This window comes from Scyliorhinus canicula, chromosome 7 (genome assembly GCF_902713615.1).
Source record: "Scyliorhinus canicula chromosome 7, sScyCan1.1, whole genome shotgun sequence".
Lineage (NCBI taxonomy): Eukaryota > Metazoa > Chordata > Chondrichthyes > Carcharhiniformes > Scyliorhinidae > Scyliorhinus > Scyliorhinus canicula.
The window spans coordinates 158932292-158956142 of record NC_052152.1 but is presented as its reverse complement, the minus strand read 5'-3'; the positions used below and the strand labels follow the sequence as shown (position 1 = coordinate 158956142).

Genomic DNA, 23851 nt, shown 5'->3' with positions numbered 1-23851 from the left:
ACCACCTCAAACGGGTTTATATAGAGAATGATTTTATTAAAATAATTTGAAACTGCACCTTCATCATAATGACTAACCTTTTATCCCCAGAATAATACTACAATTCCCCCCCCCCCCCCATTTTTTGGGTTGGACTTTCTTTCATGTTAATGTGATCCAACTGAAAAAAGTTAGGATGCACAAATGAGACGTTGAAGAACAGCAGATTGCCAACTCCTGCTCCAGCCTATCTAATTTGATGATTACTTTGAGGTTGGGTCGCTTTTGTAAATTAACGTAGTAGTCTCTATGCGAAGCTCAGAAGAACCCCATTTAGACCTTCCCACTGTAATTTCAACGTTTCTCCAATTTGTACTCCTTTGCTTACTAATACTCGTTATTTATACGTTCCTAGAGTTTGCCTAGAATCACAAAAACGTTTTGTTTAGTTAATAGCCTTTCACATGGAACTTTATCAGCAGCCTTTAGGAAGTCATGGTATCGCATATTATTTACTGCAGTCCATTTGGGTTGACTTTTTAAAAAAAAAATGTTAGTGGTGAAACAGTATCTTTTCCTTCCAAGTTCATGTTGACTGCTTTTAACTATTATTGCACATTAATCAATTTTGCTCCATGATTGATTTATTTTTCTGGAATGGAAGGAAATTTAATGGATCGGTAATTATCACTGTTTTTGAATTTGCCACCAGTCCTTTTTGGAATCCATCTGTTCAGTGGCCATTGATGCCATCATAGGAATAATGACCTCCTGAATGTGATGAGATAAATACTAATCTTCCCATGGGATTTCCTTGTTTTAAGCAAATTTAACCTGTTTAAAACTTATCTCATTTATAATGAAGTTATTGATTATACTTAAAATGTCCCTAACTGGAGAGGACATGTTGCTGATCTTGTGAAAACCTGGAGGAAATAGTCCTTAAAAATACGAGCTGTAAGGTGAGTTTTATTGCTATGCTCACATGAGATGCTGTAACTTTTCCAACTCATGCTATTCTGATAATCCCTAACATGTTTATGCATTTTCTTCTAACTACCCAACTGACTGTCTTTTACCCTGCAGAATTTGTGCAGGACATTTTTTTTCTGTCTGTTTTGACTCTCCGATCATATTGAAGTTCATCACTCTGTAGTTGACCTGGGATGCTGATACTTCCACATCTAGCACATATTCCAGCTAATTAACAAATACCATCTGAGTTCAGAATCACTATTATTTCCGTGACATGATTGGTCAAAAAGCAATCATGATGTATACCAATTTTGAATACAAACCACTTCCTGAATTTAAATAAAAACAATTGAAGTTTCTCAAAATTTTCACACTCGCCCTTTTAAGGTCTAACTGAACTTGCGCTGAACACATTTAGGTGAAATCTGCTGACACTTCAAGGGATAATCATGTTTAATTTTTCTAATGCTTTGGAATTCTACATACTGCTGAAACTGTGTACTGGTGTTGGAGAGAATGAATGTTTAAGGTGGTTGTTGGGATGTAGTTTCTTTTCTGCTATAGTTCATCTCAGACAATATTTTGTGTACAGATGCCATCCACCTTTTTACTTCTAGACTTTTGAGATATTTTGAGTGCCTTGTATGAAAGATCTTTTGAAGGCTATTGTAACTGAGAAGGAAAAGGCATAGTTGCAGAGATAAAGTGGAAGGACTCTGAAATGTATGAGATTACACTGATAAGATGTAACAAATTAAAGAGTAAGGATTTTAGTTAAGTTTGTGGGCCACTGGATCCATTTGAGATTGTGGACATGGTCTTTTCCTATATCCAGTAAAATTCTTCAACAGAATCAGTATCTGGCCATGGCACATGGCAACAGATATTACTCCAATCGTATTAGCTACCACAGGTAAAGTGAAGCATGAATGTGAGCTGTGAACGAGGTCACATGCTCTGTTGCATCTTCTGCCACTGGAAGTATATTCCAACTGCATCCAACAGCTAGCCCTATACTGGTGTCTGGGAGTTTACTCTGGCAACTAAAAATCCAGCAGGCAGACCTGTTTAAACAAAAGATCATGGTTCACTTGCAAGGAAGATGAACTCTGGGTTAAACAGTACTCGGTTACCCTTGGATAGCAACTGGGAAAGTTGATCAAGTGACAAGAGGTAGCGTGGAATGTTACAGTACTTGTAGACGTTTAATATACTTCCAGTTGCGGCTTGAAATTAATTGTAAAAGTGCAGCTTCAGCAACATTTCACAGTATGATTTTTAAAAAATGTATTTTTTCCAAACGTTACACCACATAAACATTTTGGGAAACAAACTTCCCAACACACAGCTTTATAGTTTGTACAAATACCAAGGCACGGTCACAAACATTCCCCACCTTGCCTCAAAAGAGACTGCTGGACCCCTCAACTCCATACACTACCCCCCAGTGGTGTAGCTGACTGCCTCTCTAATACGGTTCGCTGCCGGACAATCAGAGGAGAACGGCACAACATTGGCATTCCTCCCCTCCATCAGTTCCAGCTTCTCCGATGCCCCAAATATTGCCTTCAAAGGCTCCGGCTACACCTCCTCCCCCATTATCCTTGCTACCCCCGGCCTGAATTTCTACAACTTTTCACAACCCTAGGACATATGTGCGTGATTCACTGGCTCCTGCCCACAGTTCTCACACTAGTCTGCCACCCCCTGAAAGAACCCACTCATTCTTGCCTGCATCATGTGTACTCGAACTGTATGAGGCTCATCCTTGTGCATGAGCAGGTCGCATTTACCCTTCGTAGCGCCTCACTCCATACTCTCCCAGTTTATCTCCCCACCCAGCTTCCCCTCCCACCTCCTTAATCTTCACCTCCCTGCTCTCCCAGCCACCTGAATATGTTGCTGATCCTCCCCTCCCCTTCCTCATCCGGAAGCAACAGTTGTTCCAGCAGAGTGTACCTCAGCAACCTGGGGAACTCTTTCCGTGCAAAGTTCCTTACCTGCAGGTACCTAAACTCACTTCCTCTCGGAAACTCTATCCTCTCCTTCAATTCAAATATACTGGCAAACCCTTCCTCCAAATACAAATCCCTCATCTTAACCAGCTCCACTTCCTATACGTGTTATCTATCTCTTCTTCTCTCTCTTCTCTCCTCTCTCCCCCCCCCCCCCCCCCCCCCCCCCCCCCCCCCCTCCCCCTCGGCTCAAAACTGTTTTTCATACAACGGCATTAACACTGACATCCTCTCTATCCTAAAGTGCCACCTAAGCTGGTTCCGTGGACTGCACTACTGGGCTCCGAGTATATGCTCGGCGCCATTGGCAACACTGCCATCACCATAGCCCTTAAGCTGGACCCCTTACAGTATTACAGTAGTCCTCCTCCACCCTAACCCATTCTACCCCCTCTCCTTCCCACCACCACCTTGCATTATCCACATTTGCTGTCCAATAGTAATGAAACAGGTTCGGCAACGCCAACCCTCTCTGTTGCCTCTGCCTCTAACAGGGTCCTCTTAACCCATGGCACCTTCCCCTTGCCCAAACGAAGTCCAAAATAATTGTGTCCAGTTTCTGAAAGAAGGCCTTCGGTATAAAGACCGTGTGTGTCTGGAATATGAACAGGCACCTTGGCAGAATGTTCATGTTCTCTACTTGGACCCTCGCTGCCAAGCAGCGTATCCCACTTCTTGAGCCCCTCCACCAGTTTTGTTAAATTTCATTTGTGTAGCATGGCCCATTCCCTCGCTGTCTGAATCTCCAGGTCTCAACCTATCTCAAGCCACCTTAAATGGCATTCGTCCTAAATTGGCTCGCCGACTCACTAGAACACTTTGCTTTTTCCTACATTTAACTTGTATCCTGAGACCACCCCAAACTTCCCCAACAGGCCCATGATCCTCTCCATGCTCTCCAGTGGGTCCAAAACATACAATTGTAGGTCTTTGGCATAGACCGACACCCGATGCTCCCTTCGTCCTCTCATAACTCCTTGCCACTCTGCTGACCCCCTAAGAGCCATTGCCAGAGGCTCTAAAGCCAGCGCAAACAGTAGTGGTGAGAGTGCCTTGTTCCCCTTTTATAGTTCAAAGATCCGTGAACCCATGTCATTGGTCCGCACACTCCCTCGGTGCCACATATAACAGGTGCACCCATGTCACAAACTTTACTATTACTAGAAAGCTGCCTGCCCTTCACAAAGCCTGTTTGGTCCTGCGCAACCACACCCGGGACACAACCTTCCATCCTTCCCGCCATCAACTTAGCCAGCACTTTCACGTCTGCAACAGCGTTGTGGACCTATACGGACAACGTTCCGATGGGTTCTTCCCCCTTTTTCGTATAAATGTGATCGTTGCTTGCGTCATTATCTCCAGAAGCTGCCCTCACCAACGTCCCATTAAACTCCCCCAAGAGATGTGGTGCCAGGTCCGCTGTGAACTCCTTATAAAATTCCGCCGGGTAGCTGTCAGGCTCCGGGGCTTTTCCCGACTTCATACCCTTTATACTGTCTAATATCTCCCTCAGCCCCAGGGGTTCCTCGAGCGCCTGCCTCTTCTCTTCCTCCAGCTGTGGAAACTCCAGTCCATCTAAGAACTGTCCCATGTCCATGCCCCCCCCCCCCCCCCCCGCCCTGTACAGCTACTTATAATAATCCGTAAACGCCTCATGTATTTTCCCTGGCTCCGACACCAGATCCCCTGCTCCAGTCTGCATTTTCAATATTTCCCTGGACGCTGCCTGCCTCCGCTGCTGATGTGCTAACATTCATAAGAACTAGGAGCAGGAGTAGGCTATCTGGCCCCTCGAGCCTGCTCCACCATTCAATGAGATCATGTCTGATCTTTTGTGGACTCAGCTCCACTTTCTGGCCCGAACACCATAACCCTTAATTCGTTTTATTCTTCAAAAAACGATCTATCTTTATCTTAAAAACATTTAATGAAGGAGCCTCAACTGCTTCACTGGGCAAGGAATTCCATAGATTCACAACCCTTTGGGTGAAGAAGTTCCTCCTAAGCTCAGTCCTATATCTACTTCCCTTATTTTGCTGCGTCTGCCCAATGGGGCAATTTCTATCCAGATGCCTCGCTATTTCTTCCTTGATAGATTCCAGCATCTTCTCTACTACCGAAGTTAAGATAACTGGCCTATAATTACCCGCTTTCTGCCTACCTCCTTCTTTTTTAAACCGTGATGTCACGTTTGCTAATTTCCAATTCGCTGGGACCACCCCAGAGTCTAGTGGATTTTGGTAAATTATCACTAGGGCATTTGCAATTTCCCTAGCCATCTCTTTTAGCACTCTGGGATGCATTCCATCAGGGCCAGGAGACCTGTCTACCTTTAGCCCCATTAGCTTGCCAATCACTACCTCCTTAGTGATAACAATCATCTCAAGGTCCTCACCTGTCATTGCCCCACTTCTATCAGTCACTGGCATGTTATTTGTGTCTTCCACTACGAAGACTGACCCAAAAAACCTGTTCAGTTCCTCAGCCATTTCCTCATCTCCCATTATTAAATCTTCCTTCTCATCCTCTAAAGGACCAATATTTACCTTAGCCACTCTTTTGTTTTATATATTTGTAGAAACTTTTACTATCTGTTTTTATATTCTGAGCAAGTTTACTGTCATAATCTATCTTGCTCTTTATAGCTTTTTTAGTAGCTTTCTGTTGCCCCCTAAAGATTTCCCAGTCCTCTTGTCTCCCACTAATCTTTGCCACTTAGTATGCTTTTCCTTCAATTTGTTACACTCCCTTATTTCCTTTGATATCCACGGTCGATTTTTCCTCTTTCTACCATCCTTCCTTTTGCCTTGCCTTCTCTCTGTATTCGTACTGCACCCGTCTTGCCCTACATGGCTGTCCTACCACCCCCACTGTTGTCAGCCTATCAAATTGCCCCTGTATTTTTTTTCCTCCTCGCCAATCCCTCTGTGGTGGGCACCACCGTAGTCCCTATCTGCCTCCACTATCTTGTTCATATTCCTCCCTCCTTTTCTTATCCGCATGAGCCTTGAACAAGATAATCTCCCCTCGGACCACTGCTTTAGCGCTTCCCAAAAAGTGGCCGGCGACACCTCCCCATTTTGGTTCAGTTCTACATCATCTTTAATTACAGCCCACACACTGCAAAAACCTTGAATCGAGCCTCCGTCCCGGCTCCTGTCCCGATCTAAGCCGAATCTCCAGCCAATGGGGCGCATGGTCCGAGATTACTATCCCCGTGTACTCTGCCCCCCCACACCCCAACCAAAATCTCCCGGCTCCCCACAAAATAGTCAATTCTGGAATTCACTCTGTACACGTGCGAAAAAAGGAGTACTCCCTTCCCTCTGGGGTCTTGAAGTGCCATGGGTCCCCCATGCCCAACTTCTCCATAAACCCACCCAGCTCCTTTGCCATTCATATCCTACCCATTGACCTGGGGTTCGATCTATCTGCCCTCGGCTCTAGGATACAATTAAAATCTCCCATAATCAACTGGTATGTGGCCAAGTCTGGGATTGTTGCCAGCAACCGCCTCATAAAACCTACTTCATCCTAATGCATAGAATTTACTGTGCAGAAGGAGGCCATTCGGCTCATCAGATCTGCACCAGCCCTTGGAAAGAGCACCCTACTTAAGCCCACTTCTCCACCTTATCCCTGTAACCCCGCCTAACCTTTTGGACACCGAGGGGCAATTTAGCATGGCCAATCCACTTGACCTGCACATCGTTGGACTGTAGGAGGAAACCGAAGCACCCGGAGGAAACCCATGAAGACACGGGGAGAAAGTGCAAACTCTACACACACTATCACCCGAGGCCGGAATTGAACCCGGGATCCAGGAGCTGTGAGGCAGCAGTGCTAAATATTGTGCTGCCCTGTGTATACACATTCACCAACACCACCGACATCCCTTCTAATACCCCACTCGCAATCACATATCTCCCACCTGGGTCCGTCACTCCCCGCAACTGAATCAAACCTCAAGTGGAAAATATGACCTAACTATCCTCTCCTTAGCCTTAGTCTAACCTGGACCTTCACGTGGAGGTAGTCTCCTGCAGAAAGGCTTCCTCCGCTTTCAAGCTCCTAAGGTGTGCAAAGACCATAGATCCTTTGACCGGTCCATTGAGCCCCTGCATGTTCCACGTTATCAGCATTACCGAGGGCATACACCTCCATTCCCCCCTATGATCCGCTATCCTTCCATTTGGCTTTATCACCCTATACCTGGCTCATCCTAGATGGCCCCTCTCTCTGCCCATGACAATGTTTCTTCTTCAACCTCGCCTCATCGTGTCTCCCCCCGCACCCACCTCACCTGACATTGCTTGCCAGTGGGGCAACTCCTGCCTAAAAGCTTCTCCCACTGACCCCCCGCCCTCTCCTCTGAAGAAGGCTCCCTGCTGACCCCCCCCCCACCCAAACAAAGACTCCTATCGAACCACAGGTCACCCTCCCCAAGAACAAACAGATTAAAAAAACAGTCTCAGGCAGCAGGAGTGGGATGGGGACAGCAGTCCCCTTGCAAATTTTTCTTCTTTGCCTCCCTTTGTCAATTCAACAGTAAAATAAGAAATAAACCTCCATATCGGAGGAAAAGAAAACCCTCCCAGCTCCAACCCCACTCCACCCATGTTGCCAACTACTTCAAAGCGCCAGCACGTCAGTCTCTCAGAATTGTTCATTTCAGTTCTCTCCTAGTTTATGCTCCTTGATAAAGTCATTGGCTGCTTCTCATGTCTCAAAATAGCACTTCCGGCCTAGATATGTCACCCAAAGCTTCGCTGGGTAGAGCACTCCAAACCTTGATCTGCCTTCAATATAGCGCTGCCTTGACTTTGTTGAACCCCGCGCGCCGTTTTGCCAGCTCAGCTCCAATGTCCTGGTATATTCGGACGTTGTTGCACTTCTCCCTGGCCCAATGCAGAATTTCCTTTTTCTCCGCAAACTTACGGAGCCTCACGATCACCGCCCGCGGCGGCCCCCCCGCTTAAGCCTCTGCCTCAGAGACCTGTGCGCTCTGTCCACTTCGGGGGCCTTTTCCAACACCCACTCTGTCACCACCCCTGACAGCATTCTCGAAATCTACCACATGGCAATCATACCTTCCACTTCTTCAGGCAGGCCCAGTATCCGCAGAATCTACCTTCTTTATCTATTTTCCTGCTCGTCCACCTTTGCTCTCAACGTCTTACAAAGGTCTCCTTAGGGCCCCACCTCTGTCTTCAATGCTGTGGTCTGACATCACCCTTCAGTCTCGGATCTACGACCACTGCGCCTCCAAACATTTCTCCACCCTCCCCATCGAGCCCTTCAGGAGTGCCACAGCTCTTTTGATAGCCTTCAAGCCATCCTCATGCATCTCCTTCCTCTGCTGGTGGAACTCTTCCTTGACGAAAGCCATCAACTGTTCCATCTGGGGCTTTCCAGCTTGCACTCGCCCTCCCCCTCTGCCATCCTTCCATTGGCTGCTGCACCACAGGTCTCTTCTAACTCCTTGGCCAGGTATTTCACCTTCTGTTGGGTTTGGTAACCAGCAAACATACCACTCCCGGGGGGTGGGATCTTTTCTGACCCTGAGCTACACTCTTTTGTCGAAGTTGCTTAGAATTTTGGGTAAAAAGAGCTCTTTTCTATGTCTTCAAGTTGGAGCTGCCCTGTGCGCGACCACTAACACCATAGCCACCACCGGAAGACCACAATATAATTTTAACGATGGCTTGTATTATGTGGGGTGAGGGAAGAAAGGCAAAAGCCACAGCTTTTGTGCATTTCTGGATGCAGTATACAATGTTGGGTGTGACACCTTCATGTGCTCTCGAGTTTAGAAATTTCTTAACTGTTGGCCCAACGAGCTTATTTTCATGCACTCAGCAGATTTGATGATTTAACTCCAAATGCTCTGGATTCAGTTATAAAGGCAAGGTGGATTACTTTTTTAATCTTGGGTTTCCTGCTTAATTACACCTGCTGCATGTTGGGAACTTCATATAAAGAATTGGGGCATGTGCTCCGATATGGTTCAATATTTCAATAAATAGAATAACATTTGTTGGGTTTGCCTGCTTCAGAGACGTAGCAACATATGTGGAAATATTTGGGAAGGTTAGATTGTGTAACTATTGATGAGCAGATGTGACTAAGCCTTCTGTCTTGACAACCTTGATTCAGTAATAGCACATTTGCCTCTGACTCAGTTGTGGGCTCAGCTCCTGCCCTATCAATTGGACATGCAAGATCCAATGGCATTATTCAAAAGAGAACAATAGTAGTGGCCTGTTCATTAAGCCAATATTTATTTCTCAATCAGAACAGTTTTTAAAAAAAGCTCAATTAGTTGATACTTAGTGTTAGTAGGACATTGTGTGATACAAGGCTGCTGCATATTTTACAACACTGAGGACATGCCAAGAGTGAGTAATTGGCAGTGCAACACTTCAGGATATCCTAAAGTTGCAAAAGGTATGATTATAATACAACTTTTGTCGTCTTGTGTCATGCTCTTGTACACTCGTTTCACTGAGAAGTAATTGGGTGATCCTTACTGTTGTTTTGGGACTAGCAATTCCGAAGAACCATATTTCTATAACCTGTGATCATCATTTGGGCGGTTTCAAAAGCACTGTTTGAGAATCCTAAGCTCTTCAGAGATGCTTGTAATTTTAAGGCTGAGAAAGTGTTTAATTCAAGTCACAGCACAAATATAACTGAAGCTGCGATATTAAATTGAAGTTAATTGAGAATACTTCTGTTTACTCTTGTGAACAGGTTCATTCCATTAGCACCTGGGGCAGATTGAATGGGTTGAAACAACTGATCTGCTTCCATTAACCTGTCTAGGGCAGATATGAAATTGCAGTGATGTACATTTTAATCCTATTATGATGAACAATCAACCTGCTTTTCAATCATTGCCCTGGAGCACTTTCACATTTGGGCGACCTTAAGACAATGCCGGTTATTTTATGATAAGTTCAAATTGGCAGGGGTTTTACTCTTCAGTTGCACTTCACATTTCTGTATTCCATCAACTAACCACAAAGTAGTCTTGGCATGGCTTAGGATATGTCAATGATTGTCCAACTATCTCAGTCTAATTACAAAGTTCTATGAAAGAGTTTAGAAGAAAGGAGAATGAGAATCCCATTTTAGATGTTTAAATTGCGCATATTGCATCAAAGTACAGATATTAGTACTTAACACTGTGTATTTCAGTTTTTGCAACAGAGTCTAGGAACCATTGTGGAATTATATATTTTTAAGTGGAATTAACTAGGCCAGTATGCTTTGGCTTCTAGGCAGTTTCTGTACCTTGGGTGCATAGTTTGTATCTGTAATCTGCAAGGTTGATCAGATGTTAGGAGCTCGAACATGAGCTCACATGTGAAAAACCAACAGTTCATACTCCATCTCCCTGGAGGTTGCAATGTATTTAATTGCTTGTTGGGAGAGGATCGGAGACTAGTTGCTACATGAGGAAAAACACTTTTGTTCTGAGGTCTGAGTAAACTGCTCAATTTGTTCTGAGGCCTGAGCAAACTGATGTATCGGTTGCAGTCGGGTAGTAAAATTAGATGCGTTCTTGTTGCAATGACTCAAAGGATCTTTTGGAAAAGAACTGAAGATGGAGAATTTTCTTCCCAGTCTCATAGTTGCTATTATACTGATTTGTAAATGGTCTTATTACATGTGGTATTTTCAGAGAATAAGTTTTGTGGTCATATGTCTGTGAATAGTATTGTACATAGTTAGCAATGTGACCTCCAACCAGCTGCTGGCGTCAGACCTTGGTGACGTGGGACACTCGAGAGTTGGTAGTAGGACGTACAACGCGACAGTACTTCGAGTAGCTCCCAAGGAATTCAAGTGACTTTGTACATCAGTCTGTTGGTTATCTTTCCACGTGTTTGACAATAAATTATCGTTTAGTTAAACGCATACGTTCTGTGTATCCTTGTCAATGGTGTCACCACAGAACACAACATGGTACCAGGAGTGCAGAACATTTAAAGGTAACAACAGAAGAGACGAGGCGAAGAAAGAAGAAATTTCTCCACAAACCTGGTGAATTATGGCTATTTGCAACTTAATGCAATAAACGATGGTGAAGTTTGAGATGGAAAGTTTAAAGGCACCCCACCAACTTCAAGTCTCTGGTAACGTAGACGAAAACTGGCACATTTTAAAATAACAGTTTGGCCTCTGTCTTCTTGGCCTCCAGACACAGCCTGACTAGAGGTGCATTGGGCTGCTACTCACGGTAGCAGGTCCTCAAGCAGTCGAAATCTACAGTACCTTTGCTTTTGACAGCAAAGAGGCAAGCAGGAGCTACGATGAGGTGATAAATTACTTTGATCGGCCCTGCTGTCTGGGGGGAAAAAATGAAACATTAAAAAAAAAACTTTTGTATGCATATCAAAAAAGCTGATGAATCCTATGATAGTTTTGTGACAGATTTGAGTTGAAGGCCCAGTCGGCCAATTTTGATCATCTGCAGTCATCGATGATCTGTCTTTGGCACATCGAATGATAGACTCTGAGAGATTGTGACGCAGTCGAAAAATAAACGTGATTTCAGCGCGGGCAGCCATTTTGAGGGCACTGTTGTGCAGCCTCACAAGAAACATGGGCGTCAGGAATGTGGCAATAGACATTTGCCACACATGTCCGGCACTTAGAAAGGTTTGTCACGAGTATGGCAGGATGGATCATTTTGCTATGTGGTGCACCTTGTGTCCAGCAGTTGACTGAACAGAATCGATGAGTGTTGTTAAGGATAAGTGCATCGAAGACCGACTGATGTGCACATGATCTCAGAAAGGGACACAATCTGCAGCCACAGTGAGGCGAATGAGGAGAACCATAAGAGGACAGATGGACAATCTCATTAATGGTTAATGGCATGCCAATCAACTGTAAGCTCGACACAGGAGCAAGGGCCAATCCGATCCCATTGTCAGTGGTGGAACGACTAAAAGTCAAGCCAACAATGGTCCCAGGAGCAGTACTCCTGAAGAATTACAACAGTCATCAGATCACGACCTTAGGAGCATGCGAGCTAGAAGTCACTGTTAAGGACAGAACACACACGATAATATTCTCCATAGTGGAGACGGAGCAAATTGTTCAATGGAGACTGAATAGCTTTGGCTCATCAAGTGGGTGTACACGGCAGACAGCAAGGCACCCCACAGATATATCTCCATTGAATCAATCATGAAGAACTATCCAGAGGTGTTTCAAGGATTTGGTACTGTGCCTGTTCCCACCGAAGGACCAGCTGAAGGCCGAGCGACACAGAATGGCGGCTCTGGGAGTTGTCGGGTGCATAGAGGAGCCCACCGACTGGGTCAACTCCATGGTGTGTGTAAAAAATGGAATGGCGACCTGAGGATATGTATGGATCCCAAGGATCTCGAGGCGACCTGAGGATATGTATGGATCCCAAGGATCTCAACCCTGGCAGCACGGTAGCGCAGAGGGTAGCACAGTTGCTTCACTGCTCGGGGTCCCAGACCCCTCGTTTCCATAGTGCAAACAATTTGTGTGAATATCCCTGAGAATACAATGCCTGTTGATGAAGCTCCAGCGCTACGACTTTGACCTCGCCTATACGCCAGGCAAGTACCTTGCAGTCGCTGATGCACTCTCTCGAGCCACGGGCATCAATGAGTTATGCCTGGTGGATGCCGATATCCAGCTTCATGTCAATCTCGTCGCTTCTGGTCTCTGATGAGAAATTGCACCTGATAAAGGCAGAAACAGGACCTAGTCCTTCAAAAGGTACTCCAATGTCTGAGGGTCGGTCTAAAGGTTCCTGCTCTGGGTACTACAATGTACGTTCGGAACTCAGTGAGACGAATGGTCTTCTCCTGCGGCAACAGAGAATCGTCATCCTGCATTCTTTGAGGCTGCTCATGGTTAAGAAACTTCATGAATGGCATCTGGGCATTGAGAAGTGCAAGCGCAGGGCCAGGGAGACAGTTGATTGGCCAGGTATCACCCAAGACATTGCAGGTATGGTACACCACTGTGGCGTCTGTCAGAAATTCTGCTGCAAGCAAACCAAAGAGCCGATGGATGTGGGTGACATCATTGCAAGTCCATGGTAGAAATTGGGCATGGATTTGTTCAATTTCAACGGAAGAGACAATCGGGTAGTGATTGATTACTTCTGAAGCTATCCATTGACGAACTCGACTGCTTGGTGTGTCAATACAACATGCCAAAGTGATTTTTGTCTGAAATGGCACACCAGCTATCAGACAACGGGCTGTATTACAAGAATGGTGAATGGACTGATTTCGGGTGTCATGTGGTGCAGTGGATAGCACTGGGACTGCGGCCCTGAGGACCCGAGTTTGAATTCTGGCTCTGGGTCACTGTCCGTGTGGAGTTTGCACTTCTCCCCATGTCTGCGTGGGTTTCACCCCAGCAACCCAAAGATGTGCAGGATAGGTGGGTTGGCTAAACTAAATTGCCCCTTAATTGGGAAAAAAAAATAATTGGGTACTCTAATTTATATATTTTTAAAAAATGAATGGACTGAATTTGCCCGTTACTTATGATTTCAGGCACATCATCTCTATCCCTAGTCAAACGGGAAGGTGGAAAAGAGTATACAAATAGTGAAGCAGCTGCTAAATAAAGCCATTGATAGCCGGGAAGCTATCTGTTTGGTGCTTCTCGGCTATCGCTTGGCGCCACTCATCAATGGACTAACGCCGGCACAACTGCTCATGAATAGGCAGCTACGAACGATCCTGCCGTGCCCCCCCCCCCCCCCCCCCCCCTGTAAATTGACGAATAACAAGGAAATAATTTTTGCAAAAGAGGAGGCAGAAAAAGATTTATGACTGGTCTACAAGGAAACGCCAGCCACTGCAGCCAGGGGACACAGTCAGACTCTAATGGCAATGGATGGGTAAAACTGGTAAAGGTTTTGCAACCGGCAGGTCCATAGTCGTTTATGGCAATTACTGAGGATGGTTCAATCCTGCAAAGGATCCGAAGAGCATTACTAAAAGTGCAACGGCATTTTGTGCTGAATCCAGTGCAAGAGTTGAGGTGCAATCCTAAATCTGAGGAAGACGCACACCACCCAACAGAACCAGTGATCAACGACAAATCTGCAATAGTGATTGTGGAACGAGCAGTGTTGACCAATTCAAACACTCAGGAGGTGGAGGTCAACCAGATTATGGCACACACCTGACAGACTGAACTTATAAACACATGTTTAAAGCCATTATGCGTTTGTAAATATCAATACAAATAATGTTTCCGTATATTACAAATAATACTTATGTATATAAACGTTTACATCTCCAAAAAAGGGGATGTGGTGATGTCTGTGAATAGTATTGTACATAGTTAGCAATGTGACCTCCAACCAGCTGATGGCGTCAGACCTTGGTGACGTGGGACACTCGAGAGTTGGTAGTAGGACGTACAACGGGACAGTTGCTCTTAGAGTAGCTCCCAAGGAATTTAAGTAACTTTGTACATAAATCTGTTGGTTATCTTTCTATGTGTTTGACAATAAATCATTGTTTTAGTTAAACACCTAATACATTCTATGTGGCACCATAGAACACAGCATTTGTTAACTTTAAGTGTTACTGTCGCACATTTTAATTGAACTGGTTTTACATGTGCCATTCTCTAATTTTTTTTCTTGATGTTCTTAAGGACAGTGACTGTTGTAGTCAAATAAAAATGGAAAATCTGTGGCAGAGAAGTAAGCATTTGGCCCATTGTAGCCAAAACCGATATTAGCCATATCCTACTTTCAGCTGCAGCTCCGTGGCCCTTTAGTGTATTTCAAGTGCATAGTTATATTTTCTTTTTAAATGCAATGAAGGTTTCTGCCTCGCACTTAGAGTTTGGGACATTTCCCCATGGCTTCCCTCTGATCCTTCCTTCTGTCAATGAATTTATGCCTGGCCATCAACTCCATCACACCACCACCCCTCTGCTGGGCAGGGCCTCCGTTGCCACATGAGTGCTAATACACTTGGTCCCTGAGACATCCTGACACTTGCTGCTATGTGGCAGCTAGTGCGGAAGCGGATGCCTGGAGCCAACAACACATGCTGCTCCGTGAAAATTGAGAGTAATCAGCACTGAAGTGCTGAACCTGCAGGTGCATTTTTAGCACCTTCAGGCAAATTCAAATTATGGTAATCAGCAATTAGGACCAGCTGAATCCAGACTTCTAAACAGACCTAATGTATTAGTGCAGCATCCCTTTAACTCATTTTTCAAATTTTCACCAAATAACCATTTCAAAATTTATCTACACTTCACTAAAATATTCTTTAACCAATATGATGTTGTCTGTGCAGAACTGGTGCAGGATTATTTTTATATAATCACATTGTCACAAGTAGGCTTCAATGAAGTTACTGTGAAAAGCCCCTTTAGGACGATTAGGAAAAAGGTATCTTGATCTTCCAGGAATTAATCCATTCACTCATCCACTCCCTCAAATATCAATTCAAGTCACCCTTAAACTCACATTATCTGCCTCATGTTCACCACTCTGTGCAGTTAAATTTAAACCTGTGCGTGCAGTTTGTCTCTTCTAAACCTGCCCCCAGGTCCCTTGTTGCAGTTTGAAGCAATCTTGGACATTACTGTTCAAATAATCTGTTCCCTTACAAATTTTTAATAAAGGCTCCGTAATAACGGAAAGACATGTTGCAGATGCTGGAAATCTGAACTAAAACAAGGTGCTGGAATACTCAGCACATTTGTCAGCATCTGTGGAGAGCAAGAAGCAGTTAATGAGGTGATATGGTAATTTGATGTGTTAACTCTTTTTCTCTTTCCATGAATGCTGCCAGACCACATGAGATTTCCAGTGCTTTCTATTGAAAATTTATTCTGTTCTTCTCAGTCCCAGAATGAATGATCCCAGGGTTCTCGATCTCTTGCAACCCAGCGACCGACCAATCGCTAGATATCAATTCTGTTGCCATTTTCTACACTACCTTTGGTTCCTGGATATTCTTGCTACAGAATAACAACCAGAATTGGACTCATTGGGTTAATATTTCCCAATTTTATTAACTTCAATTGCTCTGTCACTTCACTACAGAACAAGAGACCACACTACAGAACAAGAGACCAATGTAAAATGGGCTACTAGTCTATTATCACCTATTGTGCTGTTATGAGTCAGGGTTTAGAGAACCCCAAAGTGTATCATGGAGTTCACCTGACCCCACAACTATTAATAGATTGTGGTATGGGAAGAACACGGCCCACTTTATAAGTGTGGTACTTCAGAAAAGGACAGGTATTTTTAAAACCAAAACAATGTTTATTCTATGAACGCAAGTTAACATTTAAAAAAACAAAAACAAACAGTGAACATCTAAGCAACCATTAATTCAAATCCGACCCCAAAAACTACAACCCTAAGTAACCCTGTAAGCTGTCCTTTTAACATCCAAAAGATTTAACAAACCTTCAAACAGGAGTTTTACATTCAATACTGAGACCGTAGAATTCTGGGTTCACCAACTGATCCATAGATAGCCTTTGGATGGCAGAGATCAACATTACATCTTTGTTTAAACTTCAGATGCAGCTCACTGAAAAACACAGACACACCCAAGCTTTTTCTCTAACGGAACCTAAAAATCCGAAGTAGAGCTCAGCTCCACCCACACTCTGACATCACTCCAGTAACCTGAGCAGCACTATTTCTTAAAGGTACATTTCTTAAACACCCATTTCTTAAAGGTACTCTCACATGACCGTGCAAGAGTGAAAAATGTTAAAATTGTCCCCTTTTTTAATCATCCAGGGTTTGTGCTCAATCTCTCTGGCTATACACCCCCAAATGCAAAAGTAATGAGATTGGCATAAAGAAGTAAACAGTAGAAATCTAAACTATATGACAGGATGCAAGACACATCGTGGAATGGTCTGAGGTTGCATCTGGGTTCATTATTTTGCCTAAAGTAAGACTGTACGCATGTCGGTCAACTAGTCTCATCCTGAAGTATTTTTATTAGCTGTAATCTAAATTCATGTCAAACATTTGGGATTTTTTCAAATATTTGTACATTATCTAAAATATGGTTACAGTCTGATCTCATGAGTATGTGGACAATGTATCAATTTCAGAGATGTTGCTGCCCAGCATGCTTGGACGTGTGAGCAGAATTCTGCTGCAGGCACTTGCCTTCAGTGCGAGTGGGAATATCTACTTTCAGAACACTATTTAATGTTTTGGTTTAACCATTTGTCTGATTACTCTTCAAATTTAGGTTTTTACTTCTCAAATCTGGTCTCACATTAATAATTTACCGCTTCTGTGTTGACAAATGGTAATCAGCATTGTCTTGCTGTGAGAGTTGCAGTAAAATTGCAATCCTGGATCAGAAATAGCAGGGGAAGAAACAAAAAGCATGCATTTTAGTTGTTTATAGAGTTTAATCTGCTAGTTAATATAAAGTACTCAAATTTGGGTGGTTTTATGCACACTTTCTAACAGCAATTGTATATGATGTAATCCCTTTTGTAGATCAAGAAATTACACTTGGCTTTTTCAAGTCCAAGCATGCAGTAATTTTTTTGTGAAAATTCCAAAATCCATTCTCGGTGATTTTTGCCTTCTGCATTTACTGCGATAGTTTTAATGATAAAGAAGCAATGGAAGGAGAAAACTAAATTCAGACTGTGTTCTACAAGTGCTGTTTTTGTTTGTCCATTATTACTGGTTGAGGGTTTTTGTTCAGTTGTCTAAAATTAACGATTCATCATCTAGAATCATGATTGGATTAATGATTTATCAATCAATATTAATTAATGATTAATAATTAATGATTTGGATGAGGGAACAAAATTTAACATCTCAATGTTTGCAGATGATACCCAATTAGGTGGGAGTGTGAATTGTGACGAGGATGCAGGGATCCTGCAGCAAGATCTGGACAGGTTGAGCGAGTGGGCAAACCAATGGCAGATGCAGTACAAGTTGGATAAGTGTGAGGTTATTCATTTTGGAAGCAAAAACAGCAAGGAAGATTACTACCTGAATGGTTGTAAATTGGGAGAGGGGAGAGTGCAGCGGGACCTGGGTGTCCTTGTGCACCAGTCGCTGAAGGTAAGCATGCAGGTGCAGCAGGCGGTAAAGAAGGCGAATGGTATGTTGGCCTTCATTGCAAGAGATTTTGAGTATAGAAACAGGGATGTGTTGCTGTAATTGTACAGTGCCTTGGTGAGACCACACTTGGAGTACTGTGTGCAGTTTTGGTTTCCTTTTCTGAGGAAGGATGTTCTTCTCTCAAGGGTGTGCAGCGAAGGTTAACCAGACTGATTCCAGGGATGGCGGAACTGTCATGAGGAGAGATTGACTAGGTTGGGATTGTTTTTGCTGGTGTTCAGAAGAATGAGGGGGATCCCATAGAGACTTATAAAATTCTAACAGGCCTAGACAGTGTAGATGCAAGGAAGATATTCCCGATGGTGGGTGTGTCCAGAACGAGGGATCACAGTCTGAGGAGGCTCACCACTCTTTGGGTGAAGAAGTGTCTCCTTTTGTCTGTCTCAACCATTTCGGACAGACAAAAGGAGACACTTCTTCACCCAAAGAGTGGTGAGCCTGTGGAATTCATTACCACAGGAAGTCGTTGATGCTAAACTTTGAATATATTCAAGAGGCGGCTGGATATAACACTTGGGGAGAATGGGATTATAGGCTATGGGGAGAAAGCAGGATTAGGCTATTGAGTTGGATGATCAGCCATGATCATGATGAATGGCGGAGCAGACTCCAAGGGCCAAAAGGTCTCCTCCTGCTCCTATCTTCTATGTATCAGTGCAGAAGGTGGCCATTCGGCCCATCAAGTCTGCACCTGCCCTTGGAAAGAGCACCCTACCCAATCACACACCTCCACCCTATCCCTGTAACCCAGTAACCCCACCCAACCATTTTGGACAGGGCAATTTAGCATGACCAATCCACCTAACCTGCACATCTTTGGACTGTGGGTGGAAACCGGAGCACCCGGAGAAAACCCATGCAGATGCGGGGAGAACGTGCAGACTCCACAAAGTGACCAAAGCCAGGAATCAAACCTGGGACCTTGGAGCTGTGAAGCAACTGTGCTAAGTACTATGCTGCCCTAGCAATGAGAGAAAATAAATTGAAGGGTGTATGCTTATTGGGGAATGTTTCCCAATGTCAATCAGTATTTATAGTTTTTTTTTGTTGACATTTTTCTAAAAGGTTGATGTATGATTCCACAGTAGTGGAGCATTATCAGCTTTGTGACTAAACAAGTAATAGGTCTGCTTTCACAAGGGAGTGTTGGTATTATCCGAATATACCAGTATGTCGGAATAGAATTAGCGGAGTGGCCTTTAAAACGGCAAAGTCAGTGCTATACCAGAGCAATAAGGCAATGTCAGTGCTATACCAGAGCAGAGTAAATTTGGCGTGGTGTATCCGGTGAGGATGAGAATTACTTTGGGTCGAAAGACCATTTCTTCAATACGCCAGAGGAGGCGGAGGCTTTTGTCAAGGGGCAAGGACTTGCACTTGATTAAAAGGGTTCAATTGGAACACTAGGGGTGGATACGAAGGATTTCATCAATGTTGTTGAGGGGGTGGGAAGGGAGGGATTGTGGTTAAATTAACAAGGTGGAGAATGCATGGCCCCTGGTGAGAAGCTAAGCATTGCAAGAATGTTGTATTTTGTTATCTATCTGTAGTGGGAGGAGGCTAGGAAGCTTATTTGTTCTTTGATGATATACCCTGGGTGGGGGTTACCACATTAACAGCAAAGGTTTAGCCAGTGAATGGGAGTGAGGAGGGGCTGTGGCTTATTGGACACGTTTGGACAGGGTTCATTTAGCATAGCTTTGTTTGGTGGGAATTGGGGAGGAGGGAGTATTGTTCTCTGGTAGACAAGTGACCCTGTTGGGTGGGCCTAGGTATTTGGTGTAAGAACTGAATAGCCCTTCACAGTGGAAATGGCTGACTGGAGGTTGGGGTTGAGTGGCCCCACAATTAGACTGCCATTTGGAACATAAGGTGTTTGGGGGAGTCTGGTGCAAAGATCGAGAGAGTGTCTCACCTGAAGAAGTTGAGGGCTGATGTGGTGCTTTTGCAGGAGATTGTCTTGCAGGTGAGACACCACACTCCGGAGGGGGTGGATTAGCCAGAGCGCCAGAAGCTAATGGATGAGATTATGGAAGTGGATTGCAGGTACTCAAAAGACTCTACCTTGGAGCTCCTGACAAGCAGGAAGAAACGGGTAAGACGGTGTGCCAGCTGCCACATTGGTGGGGGAGGGGTGTTATTTACGAATATGGCTCCCCATCTTATAGCTCACCTGTTAGGTGGCCTCTCAGAAAATTATTCCAGTTCAGGACTCGAGTGGTGGGTTGATGGCCCACCCTCCACCACGGAGAAAGTTAACTGAGCATTTGAAACTTTCTAGAAGAAGCTTTACAGGTTGGAGCTGCCAAAGGGGAGTCAGATATGTCTTGAGTTCTTAGATGGCTTCAAGTTCCCTGTGGTGGGGGAGGAAAGGCGCAAAGAGTTGATGGCGTCATTGGTTCTGGACGAGGTCCTGGTAGTGATAGGATGGATGCAAACAGGTAAGGCCTCGGGGCTGGATGGGTTTCATGTGGTGTTTTAAAAGACATTTGCTGGGCAGTTGGTTCTGTTACTAGTAGAGATGTTTAAGGACTCTTTTTGGCATTGTTGGAGCATAGTGTCCCTGTATGCTGACAACCTTTTGCTTTTAAGGGACAGGCCCAGTCCCCACAATGAGTGATATAATGGAGCTACTGAAGAACTTTTGCTCTTTTTCAGGATATAAATTAAATCTGGAAGAGTATTTTCTGGTTAAGCCCCCCCCCCCCCCAGGGAGGGGAGCCAATCTTGGGTTGCTTCCTTTTCACTTGGCCAGATCTAACTTTTGAGTATGTGGATGTCTGAATGGCTTGGGATTGGACTTGGCTTCGTAAACTGAATTATACTAATCTGGTAAATAAGGTCAAGACCAGCTTGCAAATGTGGGATAACTGTCCCCTGTCCTTAGCGGGCAGGGTCCAGTTGATTTAAGGTGAACATTCTTCCACAGTATGCCTCTAATTCAGTGCTAGCAGTCTTACTCTCCGTCTGTTAAGCTCTAAATTGCCCACTACATCTTCGATCCAGTTTCCTAATATCTCCCTATTGTAACACAAAATAGTCTTCAATGCCAGTGGTAGTTTCCACTCTTTAAAAGCATGGAGACAATTTAGACAACATTTTAATCTTGGGTCAGTGTCGAAGCTTTCCCCATCTGTGTCAACCATCTGTTTGAGCTGGTGAGATTGGACGCCACGTTTAGGTGTGGGGAGGGAGGGGGCTTGAGAGATTGGTAGACCTGTTTCTGGAGGGACGGTTTGCCAGTCCAGAGGAATTGGTGGTGAAGTTGGTCTCTGGCTCATTCACATCTCCAGGTTCAGAATTTTATACGACGGACCTTTCAGACTTTCCCCTTGGCTCGCAGGATCGGAGGAGTGTAGTACTTTGGGCATTTATGGATGAATTTTGACAGAATATTGTCAGTGGAAAGGGTAAAGGCTAGGTGGGAGGATGAGTTATAATAGATTATGTCCTTCGCAAAGTGAACTCTGTCTTCATGTGCAAGGCTGGGTTAGATACAACTTAAAGTAGTCCTCTGAGTGCACCTGACCGGAATGGCACATTGCTTCTGAGGTGGATGACCAATGCAACGCTGTTCTGGGGGTTTGGCAAACCACGCGCACACGTTCTGGTCTTATCCCAAACTTGTGAGCTTTTGTGTCTCCTTATTTAGCACCATGTTGCCTATTTTGAATATTTAATTGGAGCCCTGTCCGCTCGTTGCCATATTTGGGATGTTGGACTAGCTGAGACTGTAGACGGGTGTTCTTGCCTTTGCCTCATTGATTGCCCAGAGACGGGTTCTGCTGGGGTGGAGGTCGTTGTCTCCACCCAGCGCCTCAGTATAGTTTGGAGACTTGATTGAGTATTTGTACATAGGGAATGTGAAATTCACCGTGAGGGGTTCAGTCAATGGATTCTACCGGAGTTGACAATCTTTCACTGTTTATTTTAAGGAACTAATCACCTTTGGGGCGATGGTCTGGTTGTGTGAATGTTACTTTTAATGCCTTTTTTCTGTAAATTGAATTTGGTTTGTATAGATTGGTTAATTTTGTAATTTATAAAACGAAAAACTCTAATAAAAAGATTTCAACAATGGGAGAAACATGTCGGGTTAATATTTCAGGTCGATGTCCATCCATCAGTTGGTAGCCCTACTTTTTCTCTACAGATGTTGCTTGACAAGCTGGGTGTCTTCCCCTATCTTTCTTTGGTTGAGCAGAAGTTTAAAAACCAAGGTCCTGTCTGGTTCCTTGGATTGATGCCAAACATCCTATGGCATATTTCTAAGAAAAACTATGGCTGCACCCATATGAGGATTTTTAATTTCCATTCCAGCCATTTTGTGTACTGTCTGATCTTGCCAATTTGTTGAATAAGGAGTAGTTGTGCTGTTGGCCCATGCCCCCGAAGAACTGTGTTTACTTCCTAAACTTTATTATGTTAGAGGGTCAGTTGTTCTTTGGCTTGAGGTTTTTAAAGTAAGGCATTATATGCCAAGCAGGTGTTATGTGCCAAGCATTCAGTAAGTGCAGCAGTAAGGCAGCACTTGGAACAAAACCTGATAGTTTGATTGGCGAATCAAATGTTACAGTTCTGGATTCAATATCTTGGATCTTTACAAATCCAAATATATGTCACAAACGGACAATTTTTATTTTTATTTTAAATTTTTCCAATTAAGGGGCAATTTAGCATGGCCAAGCCACCTACCCTGCATATCTTTGGGTTGTGGGGGTAAGACCCACGCAGAAAAGGGGAAAATGTACAAACAGCCAATTTATAAGCAGTTCTATTATTCCCTCTGACACAATTCTGCTTGCTTATGTTAAAGTACAGTTTCATAGGAGAATTTAATTGATTCCCATCAGTAATTTTATTTTTTCTTATTTTACAAACTTGTTTTCCATTGGGATAAATCCATACTGCCTTAGGAATAGTTTCACTCTAATTCCATTTGATTCCTATTCTACCAAGTGGAACAGTTTTAAGTCTGTTTCTGTTTCTTTTGTCATTGGAACCAAATAACAAGGTTGAGGCATTTTTCCTTCACAGTACTAACTTCTCCCACGCTGTTGGCTAATATGTTGAAACCGGTGTGGTATCAGTATATAATATAACATCTTTCAGCTTCTTGTTACCTTGTCCTGTAATGGATCATTGCTATAGGGTCAACCTTGGCCCAACAGCTTGGTGATTTTTTTTTTAAATTAAAAAATATATATTTTTATTTCCCCCCCCCCCCCCCCCCCCCAAATGTTCGATTGTAATCCAATTCGCGAAAGTGCATAATGAATAACGTCCATGAATTGTAGAACCCCTCCATCCTTCCCTTCAGTTCAAATTTGACCTTCTCAAGCATCAAGAATTCCAGCAGGTCCCCCCCCCCCCCCCCCCCCCCCCCCCCCCCCCCCCGCCAAGCCAGGGTGGAGGGTTTGATCTCCACCCTAACAGGATCTGCCTTCCGGCAATCAATGAGGCGAAGATGCATCTGCTTCCACACCCGTTTCCAACCCTGGCTGGTCCAACCCCGAATATGGCCTCCTGAGGGCCCGGGTCCGGTTTCACGTGCTCCACTTTAGAGATTACCCTAAAAACCTCCTTCCAGTAATCCTCCAGTTTTGGACAGGACCAAAACATATGAACATGGTTTGTGCCCCCCCCCGGCAACATTCACACACATCTTCTACCCCTAAAAGAGCCGGCTCATCCTCACCCTTGTGAGGTGTGCTCT

General features: G+C 44.2%; 1 protein-coding gene across 1 annotated transcript in view; it reads left to right on the top strand.

Annotated features, from left to right (window-relative positions):
- The window catches only part of LOC119969478 (tyrosine-protein phosphatase non-receptor type 1-like), a 119784-nt gene that overhangs the window by 11354 nt on the left and 84579 nt on the right, over positions 1–23851 (top strand). The window lies entirely within an intron of this gene.